This window comes from Nerophis ophidion, linkage group LG23 (genome assembly GCF_033978795.1).
Source record: "Nerophis ophidion isolate RoL-2023_Sa linkage group LG23, RoL_Noph_v1.0, whole genome shotgun sequence".
NCBI classification, from domain to species: Eukaryota; Metazoa; Chordata; class Actinopteri; order Syngnathiformes; family Syngnathidae; genus Nerophis; species Nerophis ophidion.
The window spans coordinates 24,628,909-24,646,473 of NC_084633.1; the positions used below are offsets into that span (position 1 = coordinate 24,628,909).

General features: G+C 42.8%; 1 protein-coding gene across 2 annotated transcripts in view; it reads left to right on the forward strand.

Annotated features, from left to right (window-relative positions):
* Positions 1–2,547: 2,547 nt before the first annotated feature.
* LOC133541756 (myosin-9-like) overlaps positions 2,548–17,565 on the forward strand; it is an 81,764-nt gene continuing 66,746 nt past the window's right edge. For both annotated transcript variants that reach the window (XM_061885325.1, XM_061885326.1), the window contains exon 1: positions 2,548–2,781. The gene's annotated coding sequence lies outside the window, so the exon portion shown is untranslated. The remainder of the gene's footprint in view (positions 2,782–17,565) is intronic.

Here is a 17,565-nt window from a genome sequence, read left to right on the forward strand (position 1 = left end):
GAAAACGCTCTATAGCCCGCAGACTTTTTGGGGGCTCTGGGAATCACTAATAAGCCGGAGTCCTTTGAACACAGATTTCTCGTCCGGACATATGGTACAATACAATCAGCAAGATAGGCTGGAGCTAGACCGTGTAGTATTTTATACGTAAGTAGTAAAACCTTAAAGTCACATCTTAAGTGCACAGGAAGCCAGTGCAGGTGAGCCAATATAGGCGTAATATGATCAAACTTTCTTGTTCTTGTCAAAAGTCTAGCAGCCGCATTTTGTACCAACTGTAATCTTTTAATGCTGGACATGGAGAGACCCGAAAATAATACGTTACAGTAATCGAGGCGAGACGTAACAAACGCATGGATAATGATCTCAGCGTATTTAGTGGACAGAATGGAGCGAATTTTAGCGATATTACGGAGATGAAAGAAGGCCGTTTTAGTAACGCTTTTAATGTGTGACTCAGAGGCGAGAGTTGGGTCGAAGATAATACCCAGATTCTTTTCCGTGTCGCCTTATTTAATTGTTTGGTTGTCAAATGTTAGAGTTGTATTATTAAATAGAGGTCGGTGTCTAGCAGGACCGATAATCAGCATTTCCGTTTTTTTGGCGTTGAGTTGCAAAAAGTTAGCAGACATCCATTGTTTAATTTCATTAAGACACGCCTCCAGCTGACTACAATCCGGCGTGTTGGTCAGCTTTAGGGGCATGTAGAGTTGGGTGTCATCAGCATAACAGTGAAAGCTAACACCGTATTTGCGTATGATGTCACCTAGCGGCAGCATGTAGATGCTGAAGAGTGCAGGGCCAAGGACCGAACCCTGGGGAACTCCACACGTTACATTAACGTAGTCCGAGGTTACATTGTTATGGGAGACACACTGCATCCTATCAGTAAGATAAGAGTTAAACCAAGACAAGGGCTAAGTCTGACATACCAATTCGTGTTTTGATACATTCTAGTAAAATATTATGATTGACGGTATCGAAAGCAGCGCTAAGATCGAGGAGCAGCAACATAGATGACGCATCAGAATCCATCGTTAGCAATAGCTCATTAGTAATTTTTGCGAGGGCTGTCTCCTTGGAGTGATTTGCCCTGAAACCGGATTGAAATGTTTCACATAGATTGTTAGACGCTAAGTGTTCATTTAACTGCTCCGCAACAATTTTTTCGAGGATTTTTGAAATAAAATGTATGAACTTAAATTCATATTTTCAATCAATCAATCAATCAATGATTATTTATATAGCCCTAAATCACAAGTGTCTCAAAGGGCTGCATAAACCACAACACAAACCACAACGACATCCTCGGTAGAGCCCACATAAGGGCAAGGAAAACTCACACCCAGTGGGACTCACACACAGTGGGACGTCGGTGACAATGATGACTATGAGAAACCTTGGAGAGGACCGCATATGTGGGCAACCCCCCATAGGGGAACTGAAACCAATGGATGTCGAGCGGGTCTAACATGATACTGTGAAAGTTAAATCCATAGTGGATCCAACACAGCAGAGAGAGTCCCGTCCACAGTGGAGCCAGCAGGAAACCACCCCAAGCGAAGGTGGATCAGCAGCGCAGGGATTTCCCAGCCGATACACAGGCGAGCGGTCCATCCTGGGTCCCAGAGCCGGGACAGCCAGCACCTCATCCATGGACACCGGACCGGACCCCCTCCAGTGGGACAGAGGAGAAAAAGAAAAGAAACAGCAGATCAACTAGTCTAAAAAGGAGTCTATTTAAAGGCTAGAGTATACAAATGAGTTTTAAGGTGAGACTTAAATTCTTCTACTGAGGTAGCGTCTCAAACTGTTACCGGGAGGGCATTCCAGAGTACTGGAGCCCGAACGGAAAGCGCTCTATAGCCCGCAAACTTTTTTTGGGCTCTGGGAATCACTAACAAGCCGGAGTCCTTTGAATGCATATTTCTTGCCGGGACATATGGTACAATACAATCGGCAAGATGGGCTGGAGCTAGACCGTGTAGTATTTTATACGTAAGTAGTAAAACCTTAAAGTCACATCTTAAGTGCACAGGAAGCCAGTGCAGGCGAGCCAGTACTGAAGTATTATTCAATAAATATATTTGTAAAGGATTTTTTAATTGTTGCTATTTTTAAAATATTTATAAAAAATCTCACGTACCCCTTGGCATACCTTCAATTACCCTCAGGGGTACGCATACCCCCATTTGAGAACCACTGGACTAGACTGTTGACACATGGGTCGTGACCTGGATGATGCATCCTTGAGAAAGAATGCGACTTATATGGGCATAGCAATCCTGTAGTATGCACATACCTTTCCCATTATACATCATTTATCCAAATCCCTTCCTCCTCCTCTCAGCTTTTTCAACTTCAGCATTTTTTTTTTTTTTGCCTGCTCTGTTCATCCCGCCCTCTTGTTGTCAATTAGGTTTCTGATAGAACGTGATTGGTCCCGGCAATGACGGTAGCCAACAGGCGAAAGCCATCGCGCAAAGGGGGCGGGGATACAACATGGCCGGTGCCCTTCTCGCCTTGGACCGCGCCCCAGTAGGCTAGCGTGTGCCGAAGTTAAGTTGCGCGAACCAGTGAGCAGCGAGTGGAAGAAGGGGAGGGCGCAAGGAAGACAGGATAGGAAAAAAAACCCGACAGAAAGACGCAGAGAAAGAGTGGGAGGAAAGCAACGCCTGTAGTGCAGCTTCAACTCCCGGCGGTCGACTGGAGAAAGAAAGAAAGTTGAACTCGACACTGACCGAGCCACCATTCCGACGGCGTCCTGCACTCTTCAAGCAGGTAACTTCAACTCGCTCCTTGCGCCTCAATGATTCATACAAGATGCCCGTCGCGACCGGAAGGGAACCAGGAAGTGGTGGCGTGCTAGTTCATCGTGACGCCTCGTGCAACATTATTATTATTTTTTGCTAGTAATAACTTTATTTCACTCCGCCTCCCCTCCAACTTTTGACTACAAATATGGAAGTGTCATGTTTAATGTACACGTGTCGTAATATACAAGGTGGCAGCTGGCGCGGGCTAAAAGCCACAAGGGCAGAGACAGGAAGTGATTCGGCTGAATGAGGCCCCCGGATAGTTTAAGCAAAACTGCGTTGGAAATTATAAAAGGAAACTAAATATAGGCTCCTTGTGTATAAAGTAAACAATGTCTGGTAGAATATTGACTTAATATCTGTTATTTATTTAATGGTTCAACTTGGGGCGGATACGGTCTTCGCCTGTGTGGTCAGGCTGTCTGCCAGTGTGACGTCACTGCTCCAGGCTCACCAGCATGGCACCTCCATGTTTGTGCACTTTTTTTTTTTTTTTTTACCTTTCATTCTAATTTATCCTGTAGAAATATGGGGAAATAACTACAAAAGTACACTTTATTCATTAAAGGTGTTACAAAAAAGATCAGTTAAAACAGGGATTGGGAACCTTTTTGGCTGAGAGAGCCATGAAAGCCAAAGATTTTAAAATGTATTTCTCTGAGAGCCATAAAATATTTATCAACACTGAATACAACTAAATGCGTGCATTTTTAAGTAAGACTAACATTTTTAGATTATAATAATTATATTGTTCTTTTTAACAACATTGTTGTTCTGAAGATAATCAAAAATGAATAAATTCTTCTTACCATTAAAGGCCTACTGAAACCCACTACTACCCACCACGCAGTCTGATAGTTTATATATCAATGATGAAATATTAACATTGCAACACATGCCAATATGGCCTTTTTAGTTTACTAAATTGCAATTTTAAATTTCCCGGGACTTTTTTCTTGAAAACGTCGCGTAATGATAACGTGTACGCGTGTCGTCACGGGCTGTTATGAATATGAGCGCTGCGCACACACACAGCTAAAAGTCGTCTGCTTTAACGGCATGATTACACAGTGTTTTGGACATCTGTGTTGCTGAATCTTTTGCAATTTGTTCAATTTAATATTGGAGAAGTCAAACTAGAAAGACTGAGTTGGGAAGCTTTAGCCACACAAACACATGGTGATTCCTTGTTTAAAATTCACGGAGGTGAAACTTTAGTATGGATCACAGCGGACATGGATCCCGACCGAATGTCAACCAGCAGGTTTCGGTGAAAAAATTGTTAAAAAGTGGCCTCTTACCGGATATCAGCTGAGCGTGTGCCTCCCGTATAGCTGCCGTCGACTTCCCCAAGACACTGCGCGTCAACACCCGGTCGTGGACGTACACTTCCGACTATCAGGTTCTGTTAAACTCACTAAAACACTAGCAACACAATAGAAATATAAGGTATTTCCCAGAATTACCCTAGTAAATGTCTCTAAAAACATATGAATCAGTCTCAATGCAACGCGATTGCAATCTTTTTTTTTTTTTTCTAGTCTGTCGCTATCAATATCCTCAAACACAAATCTTTCATCGTCACTCAAATTAATGGGTAAATTGTCGTTTTCTCGGTCTGAATAGCTGTTTTTGTTGGAGGCTCCCATTAAAATTTAATGTGAATATATGAGGAGCCATCAACATGTGATGTCATCGTCTGCGACTTCCGGTAGAGGCAGGGCTTTTCTCCAATTGAGACCTTTATCGTGGATGTTCTCTACTAAATCTTTTCAGCAAAAACATGGCAATATCGCGAAATGATCTAGTATGACACATTTAATGGACCTGCTATCCCCGTTTCAAAAAAAAAAAAAAATCTAATTTCATTAGGTCTTCTTGAACAGGTGCGGTAGAAAAACGGATGGATGGATTAAAATGCATGAGAATGTTTTATATTTTGAACATTATGTTTAACACTGTGATTACCAGCGGAATTAGTCATTACTTATCGTGTTAAGCAATGTCAGTTAAGATTTATCTGAGAGCCAGATGCAGTCATCAAAAGAGCCACATCTGGCTCGAGAGCCATAAGTTCCCTACCGCTGAGTTAGAATAATACATAATGTTGGATATAGAGAACATATAAACCCTTTATTTATTGAATCAAAAATACTGAAATTCCACAACATAGTGAATTTGCAAACGGCTAAAATACTACACAAAGCAAACTTTAATCAGCTACCCAAGAATATACAACAATTGGGGTTGCCAATTAAGGCAATGGTGCTGCTGCTGCTGTAGCATGATACCATTTCCATGATCACTCGTGGTAATGGTGTGGCTACGTATGTGTGTAGTGTGCATATGTATGAATATATTTTATAATTTATGTATATACAAGTTCATTAAGTTTGTACTTGGAGTGAACAGGTAGTTGTAGCTCAGAAAAAAATATGATTTAAAGGAAATGGGTGGGATTATATAAGTGTAAACTTCTTCTCGAAAAAATGTCCAATGCTCATTTGTTTTCGTTTTTTATTCTCCATTGTTTTCATTTTGTTGTAATGGCTCTTAAGGCTATAGCACTGTATTGGGTCAGGCTTGCTCTTGTTTTTTTGCATATTTTAAATAAAAATATATCAATCAATCAATTCTTGTCAATGAAAGAGGAGAAATATAATCTTAGAAAAATTTTTAATTTAAAACATTTGTACGCACGTACAACACTTAAGACCTTCAGTATATCAGTATGTGGAATTAAATTAGGGAATGGATTAAGCAAAGAAATCAAAAATGTACTTGTATGATCCACTTCAAGAAACTATTCAAACTTAGTGTTTACAAAGAAGAAGAACCATGATACATTTTCTGAATTTATCTCATCCATCCATTCCTTTTGTAGCTAATTTTACTCATCTCACCATATGAAATATAACTTACTTCACCAATTATTTATTTGTAATCTTTTTACTTATGGAGTATATTGTGAATAAATTAAGTGGAAGGGAACAAAAGGAAAAGGGGTAGGACTAAATAAGCTCTGCTTCTTCCTACTTCTTTTTGAACATGTGGAACAGAGAAACTGGAAATACTGAAGTATCATTTTGTATGCATGCAGGTTCCCAATATACTCAAACTCAACTCATCACCCAACTTGTATGTGATGCCCATCCAGGGTGGCAGCATAGCAATTGATACAATCATGTTGTGGAACAATACTATTAAGCAAATGTTTATTATTGTTTTAACAATGCAATTATGAATGTCTCTTTATTAGGATTAAACCAGAATATGGTAAAAAAAAAAACTAAATTTGAGCCGTGGTATTCCTGCACATAGGGCTGGGCGATATATCGATATAAAAGATATATCGCGGGTTTGTCTCTGTGCGATATAGAAAATGACTTTATCGTAATATTCGAGTATACGTTCTCACGCAGTTACTTTTAGCTGCGTGTATTAAACTGCATGTGTTTCTCACTCCTTCTTGTTTCTCCTTCTCACAGAGAAGTAAAACAAGCCCAACTTCTTACATACGTCACATACTGTCGCGTGTGTAGCGTCATACGCTCTCGCCGAGCAGAGAGGTAGCGGCATAGCTCGGTTGGTAGAGCGGCCGTGCCAGCAACTTGAGGGTTGCAGGTTCGATTCCCGCTTCCGACATCCTAGTCACTGCCGTTGTGTCCTTGGGCAAGACACTTTACCCACCTGCTCCCAGTGCCACCCACACTGGTTTCAATGTAACTTAGATATTGGGTTTCACTATGTAAAGCGCTTTGAGTCACTTGAGAAAAGCGCTATAGAAATATAATTCACTTCACATGGCTAACGTTAGCTGAGACAGGTTGTGCAAGCGGAGCGTTGCGAGTGACATTACAAGAGAGAGAAGGTGCGAAACTGATCACAAATGGAGGAAGAACAATTAATGCCCCCAAAAAACAGCAGGGAGTCCATCATCTGGCGGTGGTTTGGCTTCAAGTGGGAATATGTCGAACAGACAACCGTAATTTGTCAAGTGTGGCGCTAAAGCGTTGCTACCAAAAGTAGCATTACTGCTAATATGTAGCAACATTTAAAAGTCAACCGCTAGAGAATGAAGAGTATTTAATAAATACAGTTTTGGTCAATTGACTTAGTTGTGATTTCCTTCTCTGCATGAAAGTTTAAAATGAGTATATATTAATGCAGTATGAAGAATACTGTTTTAATGTAGACACAGAATCACGCTACTGCTGTGATTATTTGCATCAGGTGTTCATTCAAGGCTAAGGCAAAATATTGAGATATATATCATATATCGCGATATGGCATAAAAATACTGAGATATTAATAAAAGCCAATATCGCCAAGCCTTACCTGCACGTCTCCTTGTGTATCTACATTAAAATAGTTTCTTTTTATCTCCCTTTCTCTTGGGACACTATGTACTGTGGAAAAGGAAGATTTGGGTAACATGGAAATGCCTCGGGTGCACTTGGTGTTATCACCATAAGTGAACGTTTGTTCAAGTTCAGAGCAGACTGTAAGGAGAGGCAATTGAAATATGTGTGTAGGCAGGGTTAACCAGCTAATTTTTTTCCCATTGAGTTTTAAGTAAGTATACAAATTATAATTTCAGAGAAAATAACCTCTTTGACTTGTGATTAGCTCACTGGTTTTTGACAGGCTTTAGTCAGCTAAGAAACAGTAGTTTCCCATGGTTTTTAAGAATTTTACTAACGTTGTTACCTTACAGCAGGTACAAAAGGCCTGGCCTGTTTTCGGCATCCGATAATTCGCTGGTTGCCTCAATTAGCAATTTTCTGCCTTGCCTACATGCACCTTCAAAACAACTGTGCTTTGTCAGTGTAATGTGTATTTGCTCTGTTGGATGCGACATCATGGTGTTTGCACTTAGGCATACAAACACACACAAAATGTTTACAAGCTGGGCTGCATTCTGGATTTTGAAGTCAGACGTGTCGTGGAAGTACTCACATCTTAGTCCATGCCTTTTTTGTTTAATTGTGTTTGGTAGTCTCATGGAGGAGGTGGTGAGTGGCACCTTTTTGTTGCTTGCATTGGTGGTAATCAGAAACACACGCATTTTCAGCTGATGTCTGCCAACATGCTCTTAAAACCAGTGTGAGCTCAGCACATTAATGCATTTTTGGACGTGCAAGAGTTGGCAAGCGGTCTAAAGTAAAAAAGAAACCAGTGCAGTAGCTGAGTTATGCAAATATGTGTTGAGCAGTCTGCACCCTCCTGTTGAAGTTTCATTACCCACGTCTTTCCATACAGCAGTTTTGACGACTTGCAAGTGTTTTTTTTAGTTAGTCTTGGGTGTATGAAGTTGATACAGCAGTCAGGAAAAACTCTTTAATGTATTGTTCAATGGAATATCTGGAAGCAAGCACTTGTTTTCCATATATTGTGTGTTAGACATTCCCAAACTGAAGGCCCTGTAGAGTTTGGGCAAAATGAAATTCAGAAATTCACAATATGAGTTTTGATATTTTTAGACAGACTGTCTGCAGATACCAGGGTGCTTGCTCGACTGACTTTCCTCGATATTTCCTTGTTTGTAGAAAGTAGGAGTAAGTGGGAGATTTGGGAACGACTGTGTACTCTGTCGTCCCAAAATTGCTGATTGGAAACATCCCATGTTGAACCAAATCTGTATTGAACACATTGTTTGTCCCAGTCTGACAAACCATAACTGCTGTTGATTGGCGACAAGATTATAGACAATGGGCGTTGTCAGTCATACCTATGTTACAGCTAATGATTATTTGGTACCGTGCATTTGTCTCTGATTTGAAATATAAACTTGTTTTAGCCCACATTTCAGCTCACTCCAGCCTTAGGAAGTTAAAATAAATCCATAAAGCACTATGTTATAGCACAACTCCTACAGGAAACATTATTCAGCTCAATACAACACTGGCATTGAAACAGAAGTGTGTTGAAGTTGACATGAATAGGTGTACTATTGAAAACTGGGCTTGAAGAGAGGGTGCCGCTTGTTTCCGGGAGGGAGAGGTGGGGGAAATAATCCATTATTATATTTAGTGCAATTCGGACGTGGCGATTATAAAATGGATTAGTAAACATTGATAATCTATTTATTAATTGTAAATAATGTAATGTGCACCGTTGCTAAAATTTGGCTGACTGTACCGAGTCACCTCGCTGAGAGATCCGACCATCTCCTTTATTATCTGGCACTTATGTTCCCATTTTAATTGAACTGTTTCTTATTACAAATGCCATCCATCCATCCATCATCTTCGGCTTATCCGAGGTCGGGTCGCGGGGGCAGCAGCCTAAGCAGGGAAGCCCAGACTTCCCTCTCTCCAGCCACTTCGTCTAGCTCTTCCCGGGGGATCCCAAGGCGTTCCCAGGCCAGCCGGGAGACATAGTCTTCCCAACGTGACCTGGGTCTTCCCCGTGGCCTCCTACCAGCTGGACGTGCCCTAAACACCTCCCTAGGGAGGCGTTCGGGTGGCATCCTGACCAGATGCCCGAACCACCTCATCTGGCTCCTCTCGATGTGAAGGAGCAGCGGCTTTATGTTGAGCTCCTCCCGGATGGCAGAGCTTCTCACCCTGTCTCTAAGGGAGAGCCCCGCCACCCGGCGGAGGAAACTCATTCCGGCCGCTTGTACCCGTGATCTTATCCTTTCGGTCATGAACCAAAGCTCATGACCATAGGTGAGGATGGGAACGTAGATCGACCGGTAAATTGAGAGCTTTGCCTTCTGGCTCAGCTCTTTCTTCACCACAACAGATCGATACAACGTCCGCATTACTGAAGACGCCGCACCGATCCGCCTGTCGATCTCACGATCCACTCTTCCCCCACTCGTGAACAAGACTCCTAGGTACTTGAACTCCTCCACTTGGGACAGGGTCTCCTCCCCAACCTGGAGATGGCACTCCACCCTTTTCCGGGCGAGAACCATGGACTCGGACTTGGAGGTGCTGATTCTCATTCCGGTCGCTTCACACTTTGCTGCGAACCGATCCAGTGAGAGCTGAAGATCCTGGCCAGATGAATCCATCAGGACTACATCATCTGCAAAAAGCAAAGACCTAATCCCGTGGCCACCAAACCGGATCCCCTCAACGCCTTGGCTGTGCCTAGAAATTCTGTCCATAAAAGTTATGAACAGAATCGGTGACAAAGGACAGCCTTGGCGGAGTCCAACCCTCACTGGAAACGTGTCCGACTTACTGCCAGCAATGCGGACCAAGCTCTGACACTGGTCATACAGGGAGCGGACTGCCACAATAAGACAGTCGGGTACCTCATACTCTCTGAGCACTCCCCACAGGACTTCCCGAGGGACACAAAGTCCACAAAGCACATGTAGACTGGTTGGGCAAACTCCCATGCACCCTCAAGAACCCTGCCGAGAGTATAGAGCTGGTCCACAGTTCGACGACCAGGACGAAAACCACACTGTTCCTCCTGAATCCGAGGTTCGACTATCCGGCGAAGCCTCCTCTCCAGTACACCTGAATAAACCTTACCGGGAAGGCTGAGGAGTGTGATCCCACGATAGTTGGAACACACCCTCCGGTCCCCCTTCTTAAAGAGAGGGGGTACCGCCCCCGATGTCCACGCGATGCTGCAGAGTCTTGTCAACCAAGACAGCCCCACAGCATCCAGAGCTTTAAGGAACTCCGGGCGAATCTCATCCACCCCCGGGGCCTTGCTGCCGAGGAGCTTTTTAACTACCTCAGCAACCTCAGCCCCGGAAATAGGAGAGCCCACCACAGAATCCCCAGGCACCGCTTCCTCAAAGGAAGACGTGTTGGTGGGATTGAGGAGGTCTTCGAAGTATTCCCTCCACCGATCCACAACATCCGCAGTCGAAGTCAGCAGAACACCATCCGCACCATACACGGTGTTGATAGTGCACTGCTTCCCCTTCCTGAGGCGGCGTACGGTGGTCCAGAATCGCTTCGAAGCCGTCCGGAAGTTGTTTTCCATGGCTTCCCCGAACTCTTCCCATGTCCGAGTTTTTGCCTCCGCGACCGCTAAAGCTGCACACCGCTTGGCCCGTCGGTACCCGTCCACTGCCTCCGGAGTCCTATGAGCCAAAAGAACCCGATAGGACTCCTTCTTCAGCTTGACAGCATCCCTCACCGCTGGCGTCCACCAAGGGGTTTTAGGATTTCCGCCCCGACAGGCACCAACTACCTTGCGGCCACAGCTCCGACCTGCCGCCTCGACAATAGAGGTGCAGAACATGGTCCACTCGGCCTCGATGTCCAGCACCTCCCTCGTGACATGTTCAAAGTTCTTCCGGAGGTGGGAATTGAAACTTTGTCTGACAGGAGACTCTGCCAGACGTTCCCAGCAGACCCTCACAATGCGCTTGGGCCTGCCAGGTCCGTCCGGCATCCTCCCCCACCATCGCAGCCAACTCACCACCAGGTGGTGATCGGTAGAAAGCTCCGCCCCTCTCTTCACCCGAGTGTCCAGAACATGAGGCCGCAAATCCGTTGACACAACTACAAAGTCGATCATGGAACTGCGGCCTAGGGTGTCCTGGTGCCAAGTGCACATATGGACACCCTTATGTTTGAACATGGTGTTTGTTATGGACAATCCGTGACGAGCACAAAAGTCCAATAACAAAACACCACTCGGGTTTAGATCCGGGCGACCATTCTTCCCAATCACGCCTCTCCAGGTTTCACTGTCGTTGCCAACATCAGCGCTGAAGTCCCCCAGTAGGACAAGGGAATCACCCGGGGGAGCACTTTCCAGTACTCCCTCGAGTGTACCCAAAAAGGGTGGGTATTCTGAACTGCTGTTTGGTGCGTAAGCACAAACAACAGTCAGGACCCATCCCCCCACCCGAAGGCGAAGGGAAGCTACCCTCTCGTCCACTGGGTTGAACTCAAACGTGCAGGCTTTGAACCGGGGGGCAACGAGAATTGCCACCCCAGCCCGTTGCCTCTCACTGCCTGCAACGCCAGAGTGGAAGAGGGTCCAGTCCCTCTCGAGAGAACTGGTTCCAGAGGCTTTGCTGTGCGTCCAGCCGGAACTTCTCTACCTCGCGGACTAGCTCAGGCTCCTTCCCCCCCCAGTGAGGCGACGTTCCACGTCCCAAGAGCTAGCTTCTGTAGCCGAGGATCGGACCGCCAAGTGCCCTGCCGCCCAGCTCACAATGCACCCGACCTTTATGGCCCCTCCCATGAGTGGTGAGCCCATTGGAGGGATGACCCACGTTGCCTCTTCGGGCTGTGCCCGGCCGGGCCCCATGGGGACAGGCCCGGCCACCAGGCGCTCGCCATCGTGCCCAAACTCCGGGCCTAGCTCCAGAGCGGGGCCCCGGTGACCCGCGTCCGGGCAAGGGAAATCTGTGTTCATTTTGTTGTAATTCCATAGAAGTCTTTGAGCTGCTCTTTGTTTGATCACTCACCTAGGACCTGTTTGTCTTGGGAGACCCTACCAGGGGGCATAAAAGCCCCCAGACAACATAGCTCCTAGGATCATTGGGACATGCAAACTCCTCTACCACGGTAAGGTAGCAGCTCAGAGAGGAGTATCACAAAGTATTACAAATGAACTTTTTTTTTTAAATATTGCAAGTGATAAACGTTTGCGTGAAACAAAGACATGTAAAACCGCATCAATATACATAAAGTAAGGATGCGTCAATCGATTTTTAATTGAATTGTCGCTCCTGAATCTAATCGCTAGGTGCCCAAAGTTTCCCACCTCTAGATAGAGGTTCTACATTTTTGTTTTCTGCTATTTTATTTCTTGCAATTCCTTGTCTCGGGCTATAGACCAATGGTGCCCAGACATGTTGTGTCCGAGGGCCTAATTGTGCCAATAGTCCGTGGGCCAAACAATGTTTTTTACCTTCCAACAGCACCACCAGTATATGGCCTCACACGGCCATATCTTTTCTAATTCGGTTAACGTGCAACCCTGCATCTTTTTATGTACATTTTTAACCTCAAAACATTCAAAAAGGTAACTTTCTGCAGATTTTTGAAATTTCCAGGTGTTCTGTGACATGTTGCTCCTAGACATTTGATTTTATCTGATTGCTTTCAAATTTTACCCAGACAGTTCAGACATATGGAGGATGCAGGATTTCGAAACGTTTAGACTTTTATTATAGGAGTTAGTGAAAGATGGCGACCAAGATTGTTTTCCATAGAGCTCGGGTCTCAAATTCAAACATAACTAAAATGTAAAAATGTATATTCTATTTTACCAGCTCAGACACCAGTATTGTATCCAAAAAATTATGGTAGTTTTACACCCAATTACTGCAAATTAATTAATTAATCAATCAATCAATGTTTATTTATATAGCCCTAAACCACAAGTGTGTCAAACGGCTGCACAAGCCACAATGACATCCTCTGCTCAGATCCCACATCAGGGCAAGGAAAAACTCAACCCAATGGGACAATGAGAAACCTTGGAGGGCACCGCAGATGTGAGAAACAGTACCACCCTTTTAACGTTAAAATTTTGGTGACTCAGCTGCCGTTTTTTTTCTTTACCGTTTAATCTACATTCCCTGTTTTTACAGTGCATTGCTATGAATTAAAAACCGTACCAGTGTTATTTTTACTTCAAAATTCTGTTGACTGAGTTGCTTTTTTTTTTTTACAGTAAAATGTACATTCCCTAATTTTACAGTGCATTACTGTAAATGAAAAAATGGTACCACTGATGAGTTTACGGTAAATTTGTACGGTGCGGCAAATTTACTCGCAAATGCGCCTAAAAATAGACTGACTTTAAAAACAAACAAAAAACTGTCGCACATCTGCGAAAAGGAATTTCAACCCTTCATCGCATTTTGCTCCTAAAATAAATCCATCTAAGTTTGATAAAACTACAGTAGAAATTTTCATCCATCTGTATAGCATGTTTGAAATAAATCGAAACTAACCAAATGATTAATCACCTATGCTGAGAGCTACTAACTAATTCAAGTACATTTTGGTAAAGCATCATGAAGCAGTTGGCAGGTTCGTGTTCCTGTTGGATATCTTTGTGTATGTCTTATTATGTTTTTTCATGTCTAGGGCTGCAACTAACGATTAATTTGATAATCGATTAATCTGTCGATTATTACTTCGATTAATAATCGGTTAAAAGAGACAAACTACAATTCTATCCTTTCCAATACTTTGTTTAAAAAACAGCATGCTGGCACCATGTCCTTTCCACTTGCCAAATAAAACAAGGCAAGTGTCACAAAAATTGTATTATTTTTTTTAAAGTGCACCATTGTCCTGTACGATAGGAATAATTTTGCTTAGGGGAATTTCAAACTTGGCTATTAACTATTCCAACCATTCTGCAATGTTGGATGCTAAATGTCTTTCCTCTAGTGCCATGGTCCTAAGGCAGATTGACTTCATGTTCCATTCGTCTCCAATTTAGTGGCATGTATTGCCAAGGTAGGCAACACTTGTCCACACACCAGTAGTGAGAGCAACTTTACTCTGGGTGGCTTTTATGTCAGTCTGCACAGCATGGAATGTCCGCTCGTACTTCCTCTCCATCAGTTTGGTAAAATGGTTCCTTGAGGGAAGAGTGTAACCGGGTTTGAGGACGTGAATCATTTGTCTAAAACCTTCATCCTCCACCATTGATAGTGGCCTCATGTCAGTTAGCAACATATTCAGGTAGCATCAGTCAGTGCAGCTGCTTGCCGTGGTGTGCACACCTTCCTTTGTACCAAGTCGCTAATGCTGGCTTGTTTCTTTCTGCAATGAGAGAAACCATATTATGAACGTACATAGTAGCATAATTTACATGTAACTCAATACACACCCAGTTGATTTATTTAATCATTTCTGACAAATACGCCACAACATTAAAAAACAGCTAAATTAAATAAATGGACTTTGGAGTTGCAGAATACACCAATAACACAGAGCTGTAACTCATCAGATCAAAACTAGATCAGATTTAGTACACGTTTCTCTTCTGAATAATAAAGGATTCACTTTAGGCTACCTCTAAATACTAGCATGAAATATTCCAGCACCTTCATAACGTTTAGTTATACTAAAGCGTCACTCAAGTCAAAATAGATTTATATAGCTTTATTGGGCCCGGCTACATTGATCCATTATGAAACCAACCTGAGAGACTTCTGTCACGTTTATTTCCAAATTGTTAAACGTGTGTTTTCTTTCTCAAAACGGAGTCAAATGTGCCGGAGACAAATTATCAGCCCCGCGTTGCAACAAAGACAAAACGTTAATGTTACTCACAAAAACCTAAACTTATGAATGCCTGTTGCGACTCACAGACAACACAGAAAATGAAGTCACCGCACTATCCAAAAAGTTCCTAACACTCTGAAAGTTAATACACAACAGTTGGTGCTGCGCTGCCTTAAAAAAAAAGCCCTTGTTATCAAAAGATTAAAAACAAACAGACGGACAGAACTGATCAATATACTCGTACTATGGACTTAAAAAAGTTACGTACCATGAGTTCTTTTCTTCATCCATGGCCCCTCTTCAGGTGCTGCCGAAGCAATGTTGTCCTTCTCTGCCATGCGACGTCCATGCTGCTCGTTTTGCAGGAAATGTCGTCTTTGAAATCTTTAAAGTAAAGTGTTCCGACACTTTTGACGACTTAGGTCGTACACTTTTATAACCTCGAGATGTTTCTCCGCTGAACTATCCTTACTGTTTCCCTCCGCCATTTTTCGAATGTTTCCAAACAAAGGGTACGGTGTGGTCACGTGAGCTGCGCATGACACATGCCCACTGCCACCTCATGAGGCGTGGACTCAGCGCCAGCCTGGCGCTGTTTTGTACTGTTTTTGAACATATTTTGATAATTTTTTTTCAGTTGTTTGTAAATGTTGCAGTTTATAAATAAAGGTTTTGGGGAAGGGAAAAAAAAAACCTCCGCGCTGCATACATCCAACGAATCGATGACTAAATTAATTTCCAACTATTTTCATAATTGATTTAATCGAATAGTTGTTGCAGCCCTATTCAAGTCAATTATTCACATTTTACTGCTGACGTTTAAACATGTCCTCTTAAACCGGGGCACTTTTCCATTTTTTTTAATTTTTTTTTTGTTAGCTGAATAATTGAGCATCGCCAATTGTTTTTTTTTTTTTTTAGATTATATTTGGCTTTTGTTATAATTTTCACGGCTTTTTCTTTTTTCTTATAACACCTCTTAAGTTGGGAACCTACTATGCAAAACCTACTTTAAAATCAAGGCATGTGAAGATATTTAGTTACGTCAACAATATTTCCTTTTATGGGTTAGTTTATGGGCCATACTATATCGGGATATGAGTTTAGGTCCTTATGGCCCAGCCCTATGCTGGTGTTAGCCCAGTTTAGGGATGTTCTGTGTTTAATTGAGCGTTACAGTAGCCCTTATGTTTATATGTGTGAGTGCACACCAGTACTTTGTTTGTGTTGATAAAGAAATGTTGATATTTAAGACATTTAATATTGCCATAAATTCTGTACTGCTCATTTTTTTCCATTTTGTAGCACCGGTGCTATTAGTGAAAAAGTTAAGCGTACAGCACTGGAGCTGACACGTTTTTAAAGTAAAATCTTCTGATTTTTGTTCAGTGTAGCCTTGCAGACATGTCTGCTTGAAAGAGGTCAGTATGATTTATGTATTGAATTTCGTAGCCACTCTTTGGCAGGCCAATTGAAATGACACGACGGGCCGAATTTGGCCCGCGGGCCCCACTTTGTGCATCACCGCTATAGACCATTCTCTTCTTTCTCCTTCCCCCCTGGATGTCTTCCTCTTCCCCTTGTTTTTTTTTTGTTTATTTTAACTTCCAGAGGCACATCCTTTCCTTTATGCACACCTGTATGGCTTGAATAGAGCCCAACAATACCAGGAAATGTCTGCACTAACTGAAACCACGTTGGTTAAAAGATAGGATGGACTCTGGCCATGCCTTGCTTTGTGCTTCATGGCATAAAACATGAGGTAATGCCTGGTTTGAGATAAGTGACCTGAATAAGTCTTTTCTACGCCTCCTAGATTCCTTTTTTATATTAGTTTCATTAAAAGTAGACTTCTATACTTCTTTATAGGTACTTCTTGTTTTTGTTGTATAGTTCACTTATCTGAACCGAGGAGGAAAAAATCCCCTTATGAATCTGTTAACTTCCCGATGGACTAGACTCCCACATTATCTATTCATTTGATAATTAAACCCACATTTGCAGTCCTTTGTCAAGGTTTCTTCTTTTCCCCCAGCTGGTGTTTGGAGTTTTTCCATGCCCAGATGTGTGTTTAGATCAGGGGATGTTGTTGTGAGTTTGCAAAGCCATTTGAGGCACTTGTGATTCAGGGCTCCATAGGTAAATTTCGATTGATTATTTCACACAAAAATGTAAATATATATTTACATTAATGTAAATATATATTTACATTTTTGTATGTGAGCCTCACACCTGGAAGGTCTGGATGTGCTAAAGTGGTTAATATATTGCACAACACCACCACTGCTGACGCTGGACTTAGAAAGCGTGCTTCATCATGAGACTTGTTTCTGACTCCAACTTGGACATGACATGTCAGTTGAATTAGGTCTGATCACATTTTTGTCAAGACCGGATGATAATGTTTGTCGTCTTTACATATTGAAAGGGAGTGGACCAGACAAAGGTTGCCGTTGAAAAGACTGAAGTCCAAAACAATAATTCCTAAGGGTGGAGGCGGATGTACGCGATAAACTCTAGCCTAGCTGTGTCTGCTGTGTTTCAAAAACCTGCTGACAGAAAAA